Source organism: Myxocyprinus asiaticus, chromosome 34 (assembly GCF_019703515.2).
Source record: "Myxocyprinus asiaticus isolate MX2 ecotype Aquarium Trade chromosome 34, UBuf_Myxa_2, whole genome shotgun sequence".
NCBI lineage: Eukaryota > Metazoa > Chordata > Actinopteri > Cypriniformes > Catostomidae > Myxocyprinus > Myxocyprinus asiaticus.
Genome location: NC_059377.1, coordinates 21,487,141 through 21,506,098, shown reverse-complemented (window position 1 = coordinate 21,506,098; position 18,958 = coordinate 21,487,141).

Genomic DNA, 18,958 nt, shown 5'->3' with positions numbered 1-18,958 from the left:
GGTTCCTTTCTCCCAGGTTGGCCTATTTGTCAACACCATCGAGGACTTTGCCCAGCAGTTCTCGGCGGTGAAGCAGCAGACGGAGGCCATACGTCACATCCTGCCCCAGTGTGGCAAAAGGTCCCGCACCCCGTCTGCCCATCGCCATGGGTGTCCTCCTGCAGCAGCAACAACACCGGCTCCGCCGCAGCCCGCCCCCATGGCCAGGCCCCGGCATAGAGCCCAGCGCAGGAAGCAGACGCCACCCGTCTCACGGCCGGCCGCTAAGAACCCGAGGAAGTCTTCGAAGCGACCCTGAGACGGGCGACCCAGGGGCAAAGAGACCCACTACACTGGAGCTGGTGAGCAGACCACTCCATCCCCCGGTGGAGGGCCGGGAGGAGAGTATTTTGTTTCGTTTTCATTTAATTTTGCCGCATGCCCAAGAGGCTGCGGTACCCAAAGATTCAGCAAAAAAGCAGTTTCCTTGTTCCCTGGGTCACATGTTCAGTGTGCATGGCCGTCGTCATGACCACCGTCCACCATCCCATCTTTGCAGGTATGGCGCTCCAGCGATGGTCCCCTCGCCCCTGTGCGCCCAGCTGTGGCAAAAACATGCCCATATGATATTGGGTCCAGTGGACTACGGGGACGAGACTCCTCCCCCCCTTCAACCTCGTTGAAGGGAGAGAACCTTGCGTGCGAATATCGTAACCCTTCTGTGCAAGGGCGCGATAGAGCCCGTCCCTCCAGCCGAGATGAAGAAAGGGTTCTACAGCCCTCACTTCATCATACCAAAGAAAGGCGGTGGGTTGAGACCAATCCTGGACCTGCAAGAACTGAACCAGGCTTTACACAGACTCCTGTTCAAGATGCTGACTCAAAAGCACATTCTAGCAAGCGTCCGGCATCAAGATTTGTTCGCTGTGGTAGACCTGAAGGACGCGTACTTCCATGACTCGGTCTTACCTTGACACAGACCCTTCCTGCGGTTTGCCTTTGAAGGCCAGGTGTACCAGTACAAGCTCCTCCCCTTTGGCCTGTCCCTGTCCCCTCACGTCTTCACGAAGGTCGCAGAGGCAGCCCTTGCCCTACTTAGGGAAGTGGGCATCTGTATCCTCAACTATCTCAACGACTGGCTGATCCTAGCACACTCTCGAGAGTTACTGTGTGCACACAGGACCACGTGCTTCGGCACCTCAGCCGACTTTGGGTCAACAGGGAAAAGAATAAGCTCTCCCCGGTTCAGAGCATCTCTTTTCTCGGTTTGGAGTTGGACTCAGTCTCAATGACAGCGCACCTCACAAACTAGCGCACACAGTCGGTGCTGAACTGTCTGAAGGTGTTCAGATGGAAAACAGCAGTTCCACTGATACACTTTCAGAGGCTCCTGGGGCATATGGCATCCTCAGCGGTGGCCGCACCACTCGGGTTGATGCATATGAGACCGCTTCAGCACTGGCTTCGGACTCGAATCCCGAGATGGGCATGGCGCCGCGGGACACATCGCGTGACCATCACGCCAGTCTGTCACCACCTCTTTAGCCCTTGGACCGACCTGGCATTTCTACGGGCAGGAGTTCCCCTAGAGCAGGATTCCAGGCACATCGTGGTTACAACAGATGCCTCCAAGACGGGCTGGGGCGCCGTATGCAATGGGCACACAGCCGCCGGCTCTTGGACTGGCACATCAACTGCCTAGAGTTGTTGGCAGTACTGCTTGCCCTGCGGAGGTTTCGGCCGTTGATCCAGGGCAAGCACATGTTGGTCCGGACAGACAACACGGCGACAGTAGCATACATCAACCGCCAAGGTGGTCTACGCTCCCATTGCATGTCACAACTCGCCCGCCATCTCCTCCTCTGGAGTCAGCAGCGCCTCAAGTCGCTACAAGCCACTCACATCCCGGGCAACCTCAACACCGCAGACACGCTGTCATGTCAGGTTACCCACAGGGGATAGTGGAGACTCCACCCTCAGATGGTCCAGCTGATTTGGAGTCAATTCGGTCGAGCACATGTAGACCTGTTTGCTTCCCGGGAATCCTCCCACTGCCCACTTTGGTATGCCCTGACCGAGGCACCTCTCGGTATAGACGCGTTGGCACACAGCTGGCCCCCTGGACTACGCAAGTATGTGTTTCCCCCAGTGAGCCTAGTTGCACAGACCCTGTGCAAGGTCAGGGAGGACGGGGAGAAAGTCATCCTAGTAGCACCCTACTGGCCCACCCAGACATGGTTCTCGGATCTCACGCTCCTCTCGACAGTCCTTCAGGGTCTACAGGGAGCTCCCTTTGGGCCCTTGGAGCCAGCTGAGCTTAAGGTACTCTCTTTGAAGACTGCCCTCCTGACTGCGCTCACTTCCATCAACAGGGTAGGGGAACTGCAAGCGTTCTCTGTCAGCGAATCGTGCCTGGAGTTCGGTCCTGGTTACTCTCACGTGATCCTGAGACCCCGACCGGGCTATGTGCCCAAGGTTCCCACGACCCCTTTTAGGGATCAGGTGGTGAACCTGCAAGCGCTGCCCCAGGAGGAGGCAGACCCAGCCTTGGCGTTGCTGTGACCAGTGCAAGCTTTACGCATCTATTTGGATTGCACACAGAGTTTTAGAAGCTCCGAGCAGCTCTTTGTCTGCTTTGGTGGACAGCGGAAAGGAAGCGCTGTCTCCAAACAGAGGATCACCCACTGGGTCATTGACGCCATCATGATGGCATATCAGGCTCAGGACATGCCACCCCCTGCGGGGTTAAGAGCCCACTCTACCAGGAGTGTGGTGGCCTCCTGGGCCCTGGCCAGTGGCGCCTCTTTGACAGACATATGCAGAGCAGCGAGGTTCTACAATCTCCGGGTTGAGCCGATCTCATCCCGAGTAGTTGCAGGCACGATCAGGTAAGTTCCGGGACAACTGGCTGGGTGTACCGCTTGCGCATAGCGCCTTTCCCCTCCCTTGAGGGGAAGACGTGCGCTCTTGACTCCCAGTAGTGTTCACGGACTGTGATCCCTGGATGATTTTCCTCCTTAGCCCTGTGGCAGTTGAGTTTGTGGAGAAACTCGTTGCCGGCTAAGTAAGCGCGCTAATGAGTCCCTGTACTGCCATACAGGTGCATCTCAATAAATTAGAATGTCGTGGAAAAGTTCATTTATTTCAGTAATTCAACTCAAATTGTGAAACTCGTGTATTAAATAAATTCAATGCACACAGACTGAAGTAGTTTAAGTCTTTGGTTCTTTTAATTGTGATGATTTTGGCTCACATTTAACAAAAACCCACCAATTCACTATCTCAAAAAAAATTTTCCACTACATTCTAATTTATTGAGATGCACCTGTAGGTGCTCTGCATGTGCTGGTTCCCCCGAAGGCAACCCCATGTCATATTTTCCGCAAAATTGTTTCCCTGTCGGTAAATTACGTCTTCCTTGGGCCCCTCTGCCCCCGGTCGCCATGCTTTGTAGAAACTCCTCCCCCTTTGGGTAGGACCTACCATGGGACCTCTCCACATGACATACTTCCAACAAGGCTTGGTAAGACCATGTGATGTATTTCCACTCAAATTACCCCCCCACCCTTTTGAGCAGGGTGTGGTCTCCACAGAGTGACACAAACCCCCCTGACGTAGACACTTAGGGCTCCCAGTCAGTTAACAGATTCCACTCTTTTTGGGGAGAAAAGAGAAGGAAAAGAGGCCTCGGCTGGGCTAGCCTGTCCACCTATTCATTGGCAGTCGACTTGTTCCTGAAGGACTGTTTGACACTCATAAAGAACGTTGGGGGAGGTTACGTGATGGCCTGGTGCACTGGCTACGAGGCACACAGCAGTCTGCCCATCACACACTGCCAGTTCACGTAACACAGTTCAGTTAGTTGTGGCGTTTTGTATATGGACCCCTAGTGTCACTACATCGACACAATGTCGAGTGAGTGACAGACAGGGAATGTCATGGATACTTTCGTAACCTCCGTTCCCTGATGGAGGGAATGAGACGTTGTGTCCCTCTTGCCACAACGCTGAACTACCTGCTGAAATGGCCGGGACCTTATCTCGGCTCCTCAGCACAAAACCTGAATGAGTGGTTGCATACCAGCTCCTTTTATACCCGTATGTCAGGGGGAGTGGCATGCAAATTCCACTCGCCAATTCTCATTGGCCTTTTAAAAAAAGATCAGAGGTGTTTGGGGCTCCCAAGAGTGACCCCTAGTGTCACTACATCAACACAATGTCTCGTTCCCTCCATCAGGGAACAGAGGTTACGAAAGTAACCATGACGTTTCTACTGTCAATGAAAAAGCAATAACACTCTGCAAAACTGATGTCAGGCAGCCTCGACTGTTAACAACGAATACTGCCAGAGGGTAGTTGATTTACTTTGGGACGTTAAAAGAAAATAATGGCCAGTCACAGAAGCTTAGACAAATACTTGCCCTTATACATTCATATACATTTTACCTTAAAGGTGCTGTAAGCGAGTTTAGCTGTTCTACTTCCACGAAACTGAGCCGTTGGATTAGCCACGCACCCTCTTTCCAAAACCCCACACTCCAAAGATACCAACTGAGCTTTATTAAAACCGACATTGTGCAGAAATGGCTGTTAAAAACAACAGCAGCAAAATGGAAAAATAGCATTTTTAAATTAAATAAAGCTCTTGCGAAAAATGCATGGCTTTGATGTCTTTACCAGCAAAAGAGTATTAATTCTTAAGTCACATTTGCTCATTCAGGCACAAAAAAAAAAAAAAAAAAAAAAAAAAAAACATTTACTGATTGGACACTTTAATTTACTTCTCTACAGAGCCTCACAATAAATAAAAAGTAAAAAAAAAAAAAAGAAAAAAGATAATGACTTGCAATCAATCATGCTTGTTTCATCTTCTCTGTGCAAGTTTTTTTATCTCTCTCACTCACTTCACTCACTTTTCTCATTTATACTTATTACACAGCTTTTTGGAATACTCAATTCTGATTGATCATTGGCGCCATCAAGTAGTCTGATATTTCTGAGTAACAACCACACATTCGGGGATTAATTCATATCAGACCGGTTATCCAGGTATTGCAAGTCATCTTTCCTACTTCTTGTATCACTCTGCAATCTCTACAAGCATGCATCACCTGCGTGTTGCCATCTTTGCTTCATGGGCACACAGTTCCGGCTATTAGCCAATAACAAGAGCTGTATAGGCCACAGAGAAACAATGTCCTGACAACTCTGATTAGCTAACAGAACCCCATTATTATTATTTGTGAGCATAAAGAAGAAACAGGCTTTTTGCCAGCATAATGGTCCAGTAATAACATCTTCCAGCAGAGGCTAACTGCTAAAGCTAACCAGCCTCTTCGTCCAGCAAAGGGGGGAAACAAGCTCTACACATTTTGTTTATGAGCTTTTTTTCTTCAGAGTTTGAGTTTATTAATGCACAATTGCAATCGGATAGTTTTAATTACATTAGGTGAACCCTGAAAACTTATGAGACAGTCACCAATAAAGCCAGTTTTAAAAATGTAAGTGCTTGTTTCTTGTTTCTCCCCTCACATGGCCTCACCTGTGTTCTTTTTCATTGTGTTTTCTGACTTTTTGCCATCAATTAGTTTAAAATTAATTGATTCTTACTATACTTAATGTTTTCTCCATATAGTCAATGCTTTTTTCAGATCCGAAAAAGAGGACATGTCCAGGAAAAAGAGGACGTACTGTATGGTCACCCTAAAAAACGTAATAGTTGGATGATGCTGTTTAGTAAATCATTTGCCACTCCAAGTCTTTCAGCCTGCCCTTGAAGCTCCTTGTTTTCTGTCCACATGTTTTATCTTTGTAATTTATTTTCCCAAGGGTGGATGGAGGAATTAGGAGTGTAACATCATCACACACAAATATGCCTACACACAGACCATTTTAATCTGTTGACTGTCATATCCTGTCATCATATCTTTGTGAAACACCATCTCAAAGCTGACATGATCCCAGACAGACCAGGAGACAGAGATAAAGAGCATTACGGTAGTGCCTGATGAATTAAATAAGGGAAGAAGCATACAGAAGATGGTAGGTAGGGTTAACACTCAACAAGTTAAAGTTACTTGACAGTTGGTACCTCTGTACAGAAATTACCATCAGACATTTTTATACATGTGATGACACATTCCTGGGGGATGATCCCGAAAGCAGGTTTAGTGATATATTTCAGAGTATATTTCAGAGTATGTTAGTAACCATAGCAACTTACTCTACGAACCTAACCTGCTCCGGAGCAAGTTATGTTCCAGGGTTAGTTTATTTCTGGTAAATGTCATTATGTTTCAGAGGTTGTCGGCGCATGCATGGACTTTTGATAGTGACACTGTGGTTGTGGAAGCTCAGATTACACATAACATTATAATGTTATAAAGTATTTTTATGATATACAGCAATCTTTAACTCACAAATCTTTTTTTTTTTTTTTTTTTTGCCCGGCATTTCCAGTCTCACACACCGCAGATTTAAACTATTTAAAAGAGAACAAAATGTGTAAATTGTGCTTTATTTTTTTTTATTTTTTTTTGCTTTTAATGGGAAGTTTTTTTTATGGCTTCCATTCTAGTCACTGTAAAGAGAGGGATTTATGAATTTATATTTAGCACTACTAACAAATAATTGTATTTTATGATATTATTAATTATTAACCAATCTACAAATATCATAGAATACAATTACTTAACTGACATTCTATTTACAGTTCCTTCGTTCAATGAATGTTAATGTTAATTATAAAATTGCATTACACAGTATCAATATGCAGGTAATGTCTGCAAATTCACTGATTAAAGCTGAATTATGTAAGTTTGTCAGTGTTAAAATGCTTTCTTCTATCCCAGCTTAATATGCAGAGAATATAAGTAAGCCATGCATAGTTTAATTTTCTTGAAAACTGAAAACACTGTGTATCTGTGGCTCTATAAAATTCCTATATTTGTTTTGAGCGACCCACTTAGACCCACCCCAACAATGTTACTCAACAAATGGTGTGAGTTGGGAGCGGGATTATCTGACGTTTGAACAACAGAAGATAAGCAGCATATTCAGAAAGCTGTTTTTCAAACATTGTTTATTTTTGCAATTCCTTCAGTGGCATTAGTGTCAGAGAAATTACATACTTCAGCTTTAAGTAATAAAATTCATCACTCATTTTTCATGGCCTTTTAGGGCATAAGACAACAAGCTAGTTTTAATGCCACAACAAATAAGAAAAGGACATACGGACAAATAACTCTGTGGGCCTTCCAACATTACCCACCTCTCTTAGAGCAGCTCTTCATCTTATAATGCACATGAGAATGTGTGGCTTACTGAAAAACATAACAATAAATCTGTGAAACATTATCACAACTGTGCGAGATCCTACAATTAAGAGAGAGTCTATTAATACAATCAGCAACCGTGGGAAGATTATATGATGCTAAGTTTTTAGAAACCCAAATGTTAAACTGGGTAAATAAAATAAAATATGCATGCACAGTACATGGTAAAATACCAGTTGTTTCATAAAAATTAGTAAGCCTATATAGGCTATTAGTACAATAATAATAGAATATGAATGTTAAAACCTAATGTGAAGTTCAGTGCAAACAAATATCATATGGTGGATCTATTAAACATTAATGTGTGTGAGAGATATTTAACATAAATGTTAAATTAGGCTTTTACAAGTATGGTAAAATTGTATAGTTTTATGAATTTAAAAACTCATGCACTGATTCAGTATGCTTTACTTGAAGCAAAAACTCAATCTTAAACAGATGCATGCCTTATCACTATTACAGGTAATGATCACTTCATAATGCTCATTTGAGGCCATTAAAATGTCAAGTTCTGCATCACTGAAATATGGTGTACATTTCTTCTTAGCGTCTGTTTGCATGGTGACTTGTTGATTTGGTGCTCTGCTGAGAATGCCCTTCTGAGTTCACTGTGAATGCATGAAAATGTGAGTTTGAAACTCAGGGTTGAATGAACTAACCCAAAACTGGTATTCTGGAACCAGTAACTGCAAGTAAGCAATGTTTGGTTTAATCAACCCAGAGTTCAGGGTTTGTGTCAAAGAAAGCTAAACTTGTTTTCTGGAACAGCCCCCTGCTATTAAGCCACCAAAACAAGAATGATATAGTGCAAATTATAAAATGGAGATTTCTGGTCCTGGATGCTGATTGGCCAATACTGTCCCAGCTGTACTATAATGCAAAATATAGTAATAGCTATGACTCAAAACAACTGTTCACCTAGATACTGTATATATTAGTGTGCATTATCATGGAATAACCAAGGAATACCACAAAATAATATTCTTTTATTATTTACATTTTATTCAAAATATAGTATGGCCTCTTTTACCTCTTTGCTTAAATACAGTATCATTGCTAATAAGACATATTTATGGCTGTTAAACTTTCACAATTCATCTACCTTGGTAGACAGAAAGTAAATTTTGTCTGCCATGTCTACTGTATTGGTAGGTCAAACCAAGAGAGATTTGGCTCCTCACACAAAACATGCCCTTACCATCAACACTCACTAAGCACTTTATTAGGAACACTGTACACCGACTTAATCATGCGGTAATCTAATCAACCAATCGTATGGCAGCAGTGCAATGCATAAAATCATGCAGATTGGGTCAGGCCATCAGTTAATGGTCACATCAACCATCAGAATGGGGAAACAAATTGATCTCAGTGATTTAGACAATGGAATGATTGTTGGTGCCAGAAGGGCTGGTTTGAGTATTTCTGTAACTACTGATCTCCTGTGATTTTCACACACAAAAGTCTCTAGTGTTTACTCAGAATGGTGCCAAAAACAAAAACAAATATATCCAGTGAGTGGCAGTTCTGCGGACAGGAATGCCTTGTTGATGAGAGAGGTCAGCGGAGAATGGCCAGACTGGTTCAAACTGACAGAAAGACTACGGTAACTCAGATAACTACTCAATTGTAGTGAGCAAAATAGCATCTCATAATGCAAAACACATCGAACCTTGAGATGGATGGGCTACAATGGTAGAAGACCACGTCGGTCACTTTATTAGGACCATAGTGTTCCTAATAAAGTGCTCAGTGAGTGTATGTCCTGTCACAAATTGTTATCCAGTAATCCATTTATTTTTTTATTCTTTTTTATTCACATGGCATTGATTACTGCAGTATAGCTGCTATGGAGGCGGCATTGATCTAGGCCTGTATTAAATCAGAAAAGAAAAAAAAGCATATTTGCTGCAATTCAGGGATCTCTGCTCATAAAAAACTGGTTGCTCTGTATGTTCCACAAAAGTCTCTTCACTTCATTCAGCCTGTGGATTTAGGGTCTATTTGGGCAGAATCCTAACACAGAAATCAGATGGATGACTCAATTGATTCTCTTATGTTCTACAGTGTAGGAAAAATCTTCCAAGAAGTGGACTGAGATGCAAGTTTTAAATCAGGGGGTTTTATGGGTGAGGAATATCCAAAGGTTTCATTATCGTAAATATCAGAGCATATTTTTCAACAACCTTTTTTAGGAAGACAACAGGATGTGGTGGAATTTTACTGCATTTAATATTTAGTTTTATGCTATTTTATATGGGTTGTTATGAGTGTAATCCATCATTCACACTCTCAATAACTGAAGCAGTCTTAAACCAAGCTGAAATCACAACTTGAGTCCTTGTATAGATACCTTGGCTTATACGTAAGCAGGGTCCGAAATCAACACCCGCTAAGTGCCAAATGCAGATACATTTTTTGCTTGGCTGGTGAATTTTGCAGAGTCACAGGCCACTCTGGCAGGTGGTTTTTGCTTTCCATCAGTATATGTCAGCTTGTAAAATAATTTTACACGTTCTTGTTTTGTCCTCAAGTCTCACTGTAGACCTACAGAACAGTCAGTAACACAGGTGTATACATAGAACGGTTCTTATTAGCATGTAGTCCTGCTTCTCATCAATAGTCTCAAACGCTGTGTGTCTGCTGGCGCATGGTGAGCAAAGGTGGATTCAGTGCTTTTAATCCAGACTTCAAATGATGATTTCACGCATTCTTTGTGGCAATTCTGTGGCTGGGTAAGCAAACATTTAAAAATCAACACTGTTTGTATACTTTGGGCATTTGAAAATTAAATTGGCATTTTTCCAACTGTAATCACGCATATTTAAGATGACATCATTGCTCGTGTACTGAAAGCTGATAGTAGAAAATACACACTGGCTTTGTGTATTACAAATTCACCCTGATGTGGCAGTTCTCTGGTGCGGTGAGTGGGGCTAAGCGGATTTCTTTCGCACCAGTGGGCATGTACCGTTAGCAGTACATCTCGATGCAAGATGAATGTATGTACAGGAGCATTCATGCCATCTGGATGAAGGGATGAAGGGAAGACCACTCTTAGATTTACAGTGGATGTGCGAGTAAGTTTTAATTTCATGAACACACATATAAATTCTACGGTAATGATTGCATTATAATAAAAATCTAATTATTTTTATGACGTTCAGTTTCGTTAACGGTTCTTGAATGTGCATTATTCTGGTAATGCGGACAGAAAACCAGACTAAAATACTCAGACAGCCTTTCCTGTATTACTATTAAGCGCCACAGCAACACTGCTACTGAATCTACAGCACGAGATGAGACATCAAGGTTCGAAAGTAAACCAAGAATTTGCGACTCTGTTGTGTGTACTTTAGGCTCATCAGAGCTACTTACTGGTCATTCATATGTACTTTAAAATACAAATTTAGTTTTGTTGTAATAAGTGAATAATCTGAAAAATTATTCTAAATGAACTATCTGGCAATTAAATATTTTATAAATAATAAATTAATACAATTCTTTAAAAATGCAGTTCACTTTTTTGTTTATTTGTCACATATGGCTGTACTTGTAAAATGCAATAACATTTTTTTTTTTTTTAAATGGCCGGTAAGAAATCTAATAGGCTGGTAAATTTTTTCATCTACTAACCACCTTGGCTGGTGGGTTAAAAAGTTAATTTCGGACCCTGTATGTAAGTCTCCAACTATGAAAAAAAAAAGCCCCGCAAGACCACTCTTTGTTTTGTTATCTTTTGTAGGGCTTTACTGGTTGTTTAGATCAGTGTTACTATCAGAAATAATTAATAATTATTTCTGTAGTTATTAATCAATATTTAAATTAATTAATTGGATCTAACTCATTAAAACCTCATATGGGACTCCAGTAAATGTAGTGTGCTACGTTTAGGAGCAAGTTTGGTTATTAGCAATAATTAATAATTATCAAAGATAATTATTAATTATTAAAATCAATAGAACATTGATGAGAATCAATTTAGGAATTTTTTAATCCTTTAAATCAACAGTTATCAAAGATAATCGTTAATTGTTAACGTCAATGAAACATTAATTAAAATTAACACTAGCCTGTTGATCATTCAAATTCAATCAAAGATAATTATCAATTATCAAAAATCAATAGAATATTAATAAGGATTAACATTGACGGGGCACCACCCTGAAATCAGGGACTAATAACCGAATATTAAAACAGTCTCAATATTAGATTGTTTTCTTAGGAAAATTGACATCCGAAGAATATCGATTTTCAGGAAAAAACAATGAATGAAGGTTTGAATCCGAGCACTGACATCCCGTCAGCATGACACAGGTGTATGCAAAACAAACCAAAACACTTCTCTTTGTAATATAAACAAAAGTTTATTTATGCAGTAATATCAATTAATAATTAATACAATACAGTCAATAAACTTCCGACTTATAACCACAAACTAAACAGTGATATGATTAGATATGGAAATAAAAAGAATCCTATAACACATAAGGTGTGTGTGTATCAGTGTGGTTAGTGAGAGAGAGAGAGAGAGAGAGAGAGAGAGAGAGAGAGAGAGAGAGAGAGAGAGATTATTAAGTGACAGCCCGAAAGCTGATTTCGTGATAGCTGGAGATAAAGCAGCCGTGTTCATCACTCAGAGATGCAGTTTTACGAGCGGGGCTCGTAAAAGTCCTGTGTTATTTGACTCTAATGGATGAACTCAGTTGCTGTCTCACCCGCGATGGCGAAAATGCACAATCCAATTTGGTTGGACCACAATACAGCAAAACAAAATCGTGATAATTAATACCCTGAGTATTAATAATGAGCAGACATGGCGGTCCGTAAACTGTACAAGCAAAAACCTTGAAACACAAGAATAACGCTATAATATTCTATCTCTGCCCAGACGTAACCTCTTACTTGAATCGCATAAGGACAGAGGTAGAATGTGTTTTCCTCCGTCCTTTAACTCTGACCCGGTTTCTTGAGGCTCGTGTGATGACGAGAGCCGTTTCCTCGCGCTGTCGGCGGCCGGTACGGCTGTTGATTCTCAGAGGGCGGTACGGCTGTTGATTCTCGGCGGGCTGGCGGAGAACTCAGAAATGTCGACTTGATTGAAGATGGGAGAGAAATCTTTAATCTCTTCACTTCTGTAGGCCAACGGATGAAGATGCGAATTGCTCGGCGGTCTCCTTCGGATCCGTTAGAGTGTTCGGTTGAACACAGAGTAATCTCAACTCGTCCAGCGAGATGGAGATTGTATGGCTACAGTTTCAAGTCGGACATTACTTCCTTATGCCACGAGGTTACACCGGAGAGCAGCAAAAAGCTACGTCCGTATTCGGTGAACGAAGTCGCCGAAAGCAACTTTGGAAGTATTTTCAGAATTATTTGAAGTCCGGATGATGTCATGTTTGAGGGACGTTCTGTTGTGTGCCTCATCCAATAGGAGTTGAGAGCTCGATCCTTTAGAGGGCAAGGCTTCATGGATCTGTAGTCTGTTTTGGACTCCCTTTGTTTGATTTTGGCGCGATTTTTATCAGTAAGATTTACGACTTAGAAGGAGGGGGCTTGAGGAATGTTTTTGACTGTTAGGCCTGCCTTTGTCTTCTATCTGAATACATGAGGCCCAACACTTTTATCTCTCTCTCTCTGTTCCTTAGACGTTTAACACAGGTTTTCAGTGTATACCTGTAGTGTGCTGTGCATATTAAGTAATATATACTGTATTTTTATATTGAAGTCAGAAGTTTACATACACTTATGTTGAAGTCATTAAAACTCATTTTTTAACCACTCTACAAGTTTCATATTAGTAAACTATAGTTTTGGCAAGTCGCTTAGGACATCTACTTTGTGCATGACACAAGTGATTTTTCCAATAATTGTTTACAGACAGATTGTTTCACTTCTAATTGACTACATCACAATTCCAGTGGGTCAGAAGTTTACATACACTAAGTTAACTGTTTAAACTGTTAAAAGTTAACCAGCTTGGAAAACTCCAGAAAATGATGTCAAGCCTTTAGACAATTAGACAACTAGCTTCATATAGGCTAATTTTAGTCAACTGGAGGTGTTCCTGTGGATTTATTTTAAGGCCTGCCTTCAAACTCAGTGCCTCTTTGCTTGACTTCATGGGGAAATCAAAACAAATCAGTCAAGACCTCAGAAACAAAAACTGTGGACCTCCACAAGTCTGGTTCGTCCTTGGGAGCAATTTCCAAATGCCTGAAGGTACCACGTTCATCTGTAAAAACATTAGTACTCAAGTATAAACACCATGGGACACACAACCATCATACTGCTCAGGAAGGAGACGCATTCTGTCTCCTAGAGATGAACATAGTTTGGTGTGAAAAGTGCAAATCAATCCCAGAACAACAGCAAAGGACCTTGTGAAGATGCTGGAGGAAAGAGGTAGACAAGTATCTATATCCACAGTAAAACGAGACCTATATTGACATAACCTGAAAGGCTGCTCAGCAAGGAAGAAGCCAATGCTCCAAAACCGCCATAAAAAGCCAGACTACAGTTTGCAAGTGCACATGGGGACAAAGATCTTACTTTTTGGAGAAATTTCCTCTGGTCTAATGAAACAAAAATGTAACTTTTTGGCCATAATGACCATCGTTATATTTGGAGGAAAAAGGGTGAGGCTTGCAAACCGAAGAACAGCATCCCAACTGTGAAGCATGGGGGTGGCAGCATCATGTTTTGGGATGCTTTGCTGCAGAAGGGACTGGTGCACATCACAAAATAGATGGTATCATGAGGAAAGAAAATTATGTGGGTATATTGAAGCAACATCTCAAGACATCAGCCATGAAGTTAAAGCTCAGTCGCAAATGGGTCTTCCAATTGGACAATGACCCCAAGCATACCTCCAAAAGTGGCAAAATGGCTTAAGGACAACAAAGTCAAGGTATTGGAGTGGACATCACAAAGCCCTGACATCAATTCGATAGAAACTTTGTGGGCAGAACCGAAAAAGCGTGTGCGAGCAAGGAGGCCTACAAACCTGACTCCAGTTACACCAGTTCTGTCTGGAGGAATGGGCCAGAATTCCAGCAACTTATTGTGAGAAGCTTGTGGAACGCTACCCAAAATGTTTGACCCAAGTTAAACAATTTAAAGGCAATGCTACCAAATACTAACAAAGTGTATGTAAACTTCTTACCCACTAGGAATGTGATGAAAGAAATAAAAGCTGAAATAAATAATTCTCTCTACTATTATCCTGACATTTCACATTCTTAAAATAAAGTAGTGATCCTAACTGACCTAAGACAGGCAATGTTTTCTACGATTAAATGTCAGGACTTGTGAAAAACTGAATTTAAAGGTGTATGTAAACTTCTGACTTCAACTGTATGTATATATATATATATATATATATATATATATATATATATATATATATATAAATATATATGTATGTATATATATATATATATATATATATATATATATATATATATATATATATATATATCCCTCACATATGCCTGTTCCCCTTCTGCCTCTCTTTTTCTCTCTGCAAGTCAAACATTAGGACCAGCCTTCAGCCCAGCAGCACATGATGAAGGCAGGACTTGGCAACTGTTGTGTTCTCTCACCTTTCCCTGTCTCACCTTTTAAAGAGAGAGAAAGAGAATTAGTGGAAAAACAAAGAGAGCGATAGAGGAAAGGCGAGGAAAGGAGTAAAAGAGATGGAGTCAAGCTGGCATCTGTTTGTGTCCAGTGTGGGGCTGATAAATCCAAAACTTGACTCCTGCCAGCTGTACACCTTTCAATTACCCAGCATGCCTGCCTTTGAGATCCTGGGAGAATGCTGAGGACCCTTGGAGAATCCCAAATACTGACAACAGTAGCCTGCTCCAAAAACAAGGAATAATTGAGAAATTTGAGGGAGAAAAGAAAGGGCTAGCTGAGGAAGAGATGATGACAATTAAAAGAAGAAAAAAAAAGAAAAGAAACGAATAGAAAAGAAAAAAAAATAGTAAGCTAGTTGTACGAGATGACAGTGAGGTTCCAAAATCTAATGAGCTGCCTCTGTATGCAGCATTTTAAGCCATCACAGGCACTTCCAATGCAAAGCCTGTTCCAAAATGTAAGTAATTTAATTTTGCTGGCTCCTAAGATACATTGTTTTCACCAAAATCTAAGGGGCTCTCAACATGCCATCTTAAAAACATGGCTCTCCTATGCAAGATGCTGAAAAAAACATCATGGTTACTTTCGTAACCTCCGTTCCCTGATGGAGGGAATGAGACGTTTTGTCAATGTAGTAACACTAGGGGTCACACTTGGGAGCCCCAAACACCTCTGCTTTTTTGAAAACAAAAAATGGGGACCAAGGGAATGATCACGTCGGACGTATTGGCGGTTGGGGCCTCGCGGCGGGGCGGAGCTCGAGGTGCCACGTCGAGAGGACTCAAGCCCTGTGGCCGTGCTGTGTCCAGGGACATCGAAGCACTTACCTGGCTCCTGCCACCCACCATAAGATTGGCCGAGGAGGGGGGAGGAGGAATCTCATCCTCGTAGTCCACAGAAACCAATCCGGTGTGGGCATGTTTGTGCCACAGCTGGGTGAAAAGGGGCGGGGGGACCGCCGCTAGTGCACCATACCTGCGAAAATGGGACGGTGGACGGTGGTAGTGACGTCGGCCGTGCGCACCGGACATGTGACACAGGAAACGAGAAAACGTCATGGTTACTGGTGTAACCTCCGTTCCCTGATGGAGAGAACGAGACGTTGGTGTCGATGTAGTGACACTAGGGGTCACTCTTGGGAGCCCGAGACACCTCTGGTCTTTGATAAAAGGCCAATGAAAATTGGCGAGTGGTATTTGCATGCCACTCCCCCGGACATACGGGTATAAAAGGAGCTGGTATGCAACCACTCATTCAGGTTTTACGCTGAGGAGCCGATATAAGGTCCGGCCATTTCAGCGGGTAGTTCAGCGTTGTGGCAGGAGGGACCAACGTCTCGTTCCCTCCATCAGGGAACGGAGGTTACACCAGTAACCATGACGTTCCCTATCTGTCACTCACTCGACGTTGGTGTCGATGTAGTGACACTAGGGGTCCCTATACAAAACGCCACAAGGCTGAACTGTGTTACGTGAACTGGCGGTGTGCGGTGGGCAGACTTGCTTTGTGCCTCATAGCCAGCACACCAGGTCGACACGTAACCTCCCCCAACACAGTTATGAGTGTCGAACAGCCCTTTTTGGGGATAAGTCGACTACCCAAAGAAAGGCTTAACCCAGTCGTGGCCTCTTTCCCCTTCTCTTTTTCCACTCCTTAAAAAAGAAGGGGGATTATCCAACTGGGCCGCCAGGTCAAGTCGGGGGGTGTCCCTCCCAAGGGGAGAACACCGCGGAGACCACACCTCGCCCCAAGAGAGGCGGGGATATTTATGTGGAAGAATATGTCACATGGTCTTTCAACCATGTGGAGAGCCTTCAAGGTAGATCCTGCCCAATGGGGAGGAGTTACTACAACATGGAGACTGGGGCAGAGGGGCTCTGCCCAAGGAAGACGCAGTTTGCCAGCAGCGAAATGAATTAGTGGAAGATATAGATCGCATGGAGTTAGCCTTACAGGGAACCGCCACATGCGGAGCACCTACCCAAGAACCGGGCTCTTAGTTAGCGCGTGTACTAGGCCGGCAGCGAGTCTCTCTGAAAACTCAACTGCCACAGGGCTCGGAGGAAGTCAACCAGGGAACAACTTTTGTGAACACTACTGGGAATTAACAGCGCACGTCTTCAGCTCAAAAGGAGGTGGAAGGCGCTATGTGCAAGCGATAAACCCGGCCGGCTATCCCGGGCCACTACTGTGTTGCGTGCCACTACCTGGGACGAAACCGGTACCACCCGGAGGTTGTAGAACCTTGCAAAGGTGTTGGGTGTTGCCCAGCCCGCTGCTCGGCAAATGTCTGTTAGAGAGGCACCTCTGGCCAGGGCCCAAGAAGCCGCTACACCACGGGTAGAATGGGCTCGTAGCCCTACCGGGGGCGGCATGTTTTGGGCGAGATATGCCATAGTTATGGCGTCAATGAGCCAGTGGGCGATCCTCTGCTTGGAGACAGCGCTTCCTTTCCGCTGTGCACCAAAGCAGACAAAGAGCTGCTCAGAGACTCTAAAGTTCTGCGTGCAATCCAAATAGATGCGTAAAGCGCACAGCGGACACAGCAACGACAGGGCTGGGTCTGCCTCCTCCTGGGGCAGCGCTTGCAGGTTCACCACCTGGTCCCTAAAAGGAGTGGTGGGAACCTTGGGTACATAGCCCGGTCGGGGTCTCAGGATCACATAAGAATAGCGCGGACCGAACTCCAGGCATGTTTCGCTGACAGAGAACGCTTGCAGGTCACCTACCCTCTTGATGGAAGTGAGCGCAGTCAGGAGGGCAGTCTTCAAGGAGAGTGCCTTAAGCTCGGCTGACTGCAAAGCTCAAAGGGGGCTCTCTGTAGACCCTGAAAAACTGCAGAGGTCCGATGAGGGAATGAGGCGCGGCCTGGAGGGATTCAGCCTCCTGGAGCCTCTTAGGAACCTGATGATCAGATCATGCTTCCCTAAGGACTTACCGTCGACTGCGTCGTGGTGTGCTGCTATGGCAGCAATGTACACCTTCAAGGTGGAAGGAGACAGCCTCCCTTCCAACCTCTCTTGCAGGAAGGAAAGCACTGATCTGACTGCGCATCTCTGGGGGTCTTCCCGACAGGAAGAACACCACTTAGCGAACAGGTGCCACTTAAAGGCATAAAGGCACCTCGTAGAGGGAGCCCTAGCCTGAGTGAATGTGTCTACCATCGCAGGTGGGAGACAGCTTAGGTCTTCCACGTCCTGTCCAGGGGCCAGACATGCAGATTCCAGTGGTCTGGGCGCAGGTGCCGGATGGTGCCCCTTCCCTGAGAAAGAAGGTCCTTCCTCAGGGAATTTGCCCAGGGGGAGCTGTCGCGAGGAACGTGAGGTCCGAGCACCACATCTGGGTGGGCCAGTAGGGTGCTTTACAGGACGACCTTCTCCTCGTCCTCCCTGACCTTGCTCAGGGTCTGTGCAAGCAGGCTCACTGGGGGAAAACGCATATTTGCGAATGCTAGGGGACCAGCTGTGTGCCAGCGCATCTATGCCGAGGAAGGCCTCGGTCAGGGCGTACAAGAGCAGGCAGTGGGGTGGATTCTTGGGAGGCGAACAGGTGCACCTGTGCCTGTCGAATCGACTCCAAATCAGCTGGACCACCTGAAGGTGGAGTCTCCACTCTCCCTTGAGGGTAACCTGTTGCGACGGCGCGTCCGCTGTAGTGTTGAGGTTGCCCGGGATGTGAGTGGCTCGCAGCTACTTGAGGTGTTGCAGGAGACGGCGGGCGAGTTGTGACATACAGCGGGAGCGCAGACCGCCTTGGCGGTTGACATATGCTACCACTGCCGTGCTGTCCGTCCGAACTAGCACGTGCTTGCCTTGGATCAACAGCCGGAACCTCCGCAGGGCGAGCAGAATTGCCAGTAACTCGAGGCAGTTGATGTGCCAACGCAGCCGCGGACCCGTCCAGAGGCCGGCGGCTGCGTGCCTGTTGCAAACAGCGCTCAGCCCATTTTGTAGGCGTCTGTCGTGACCACGACGCGCCTGGAGACCAGTTCTAGGGGAACACCTC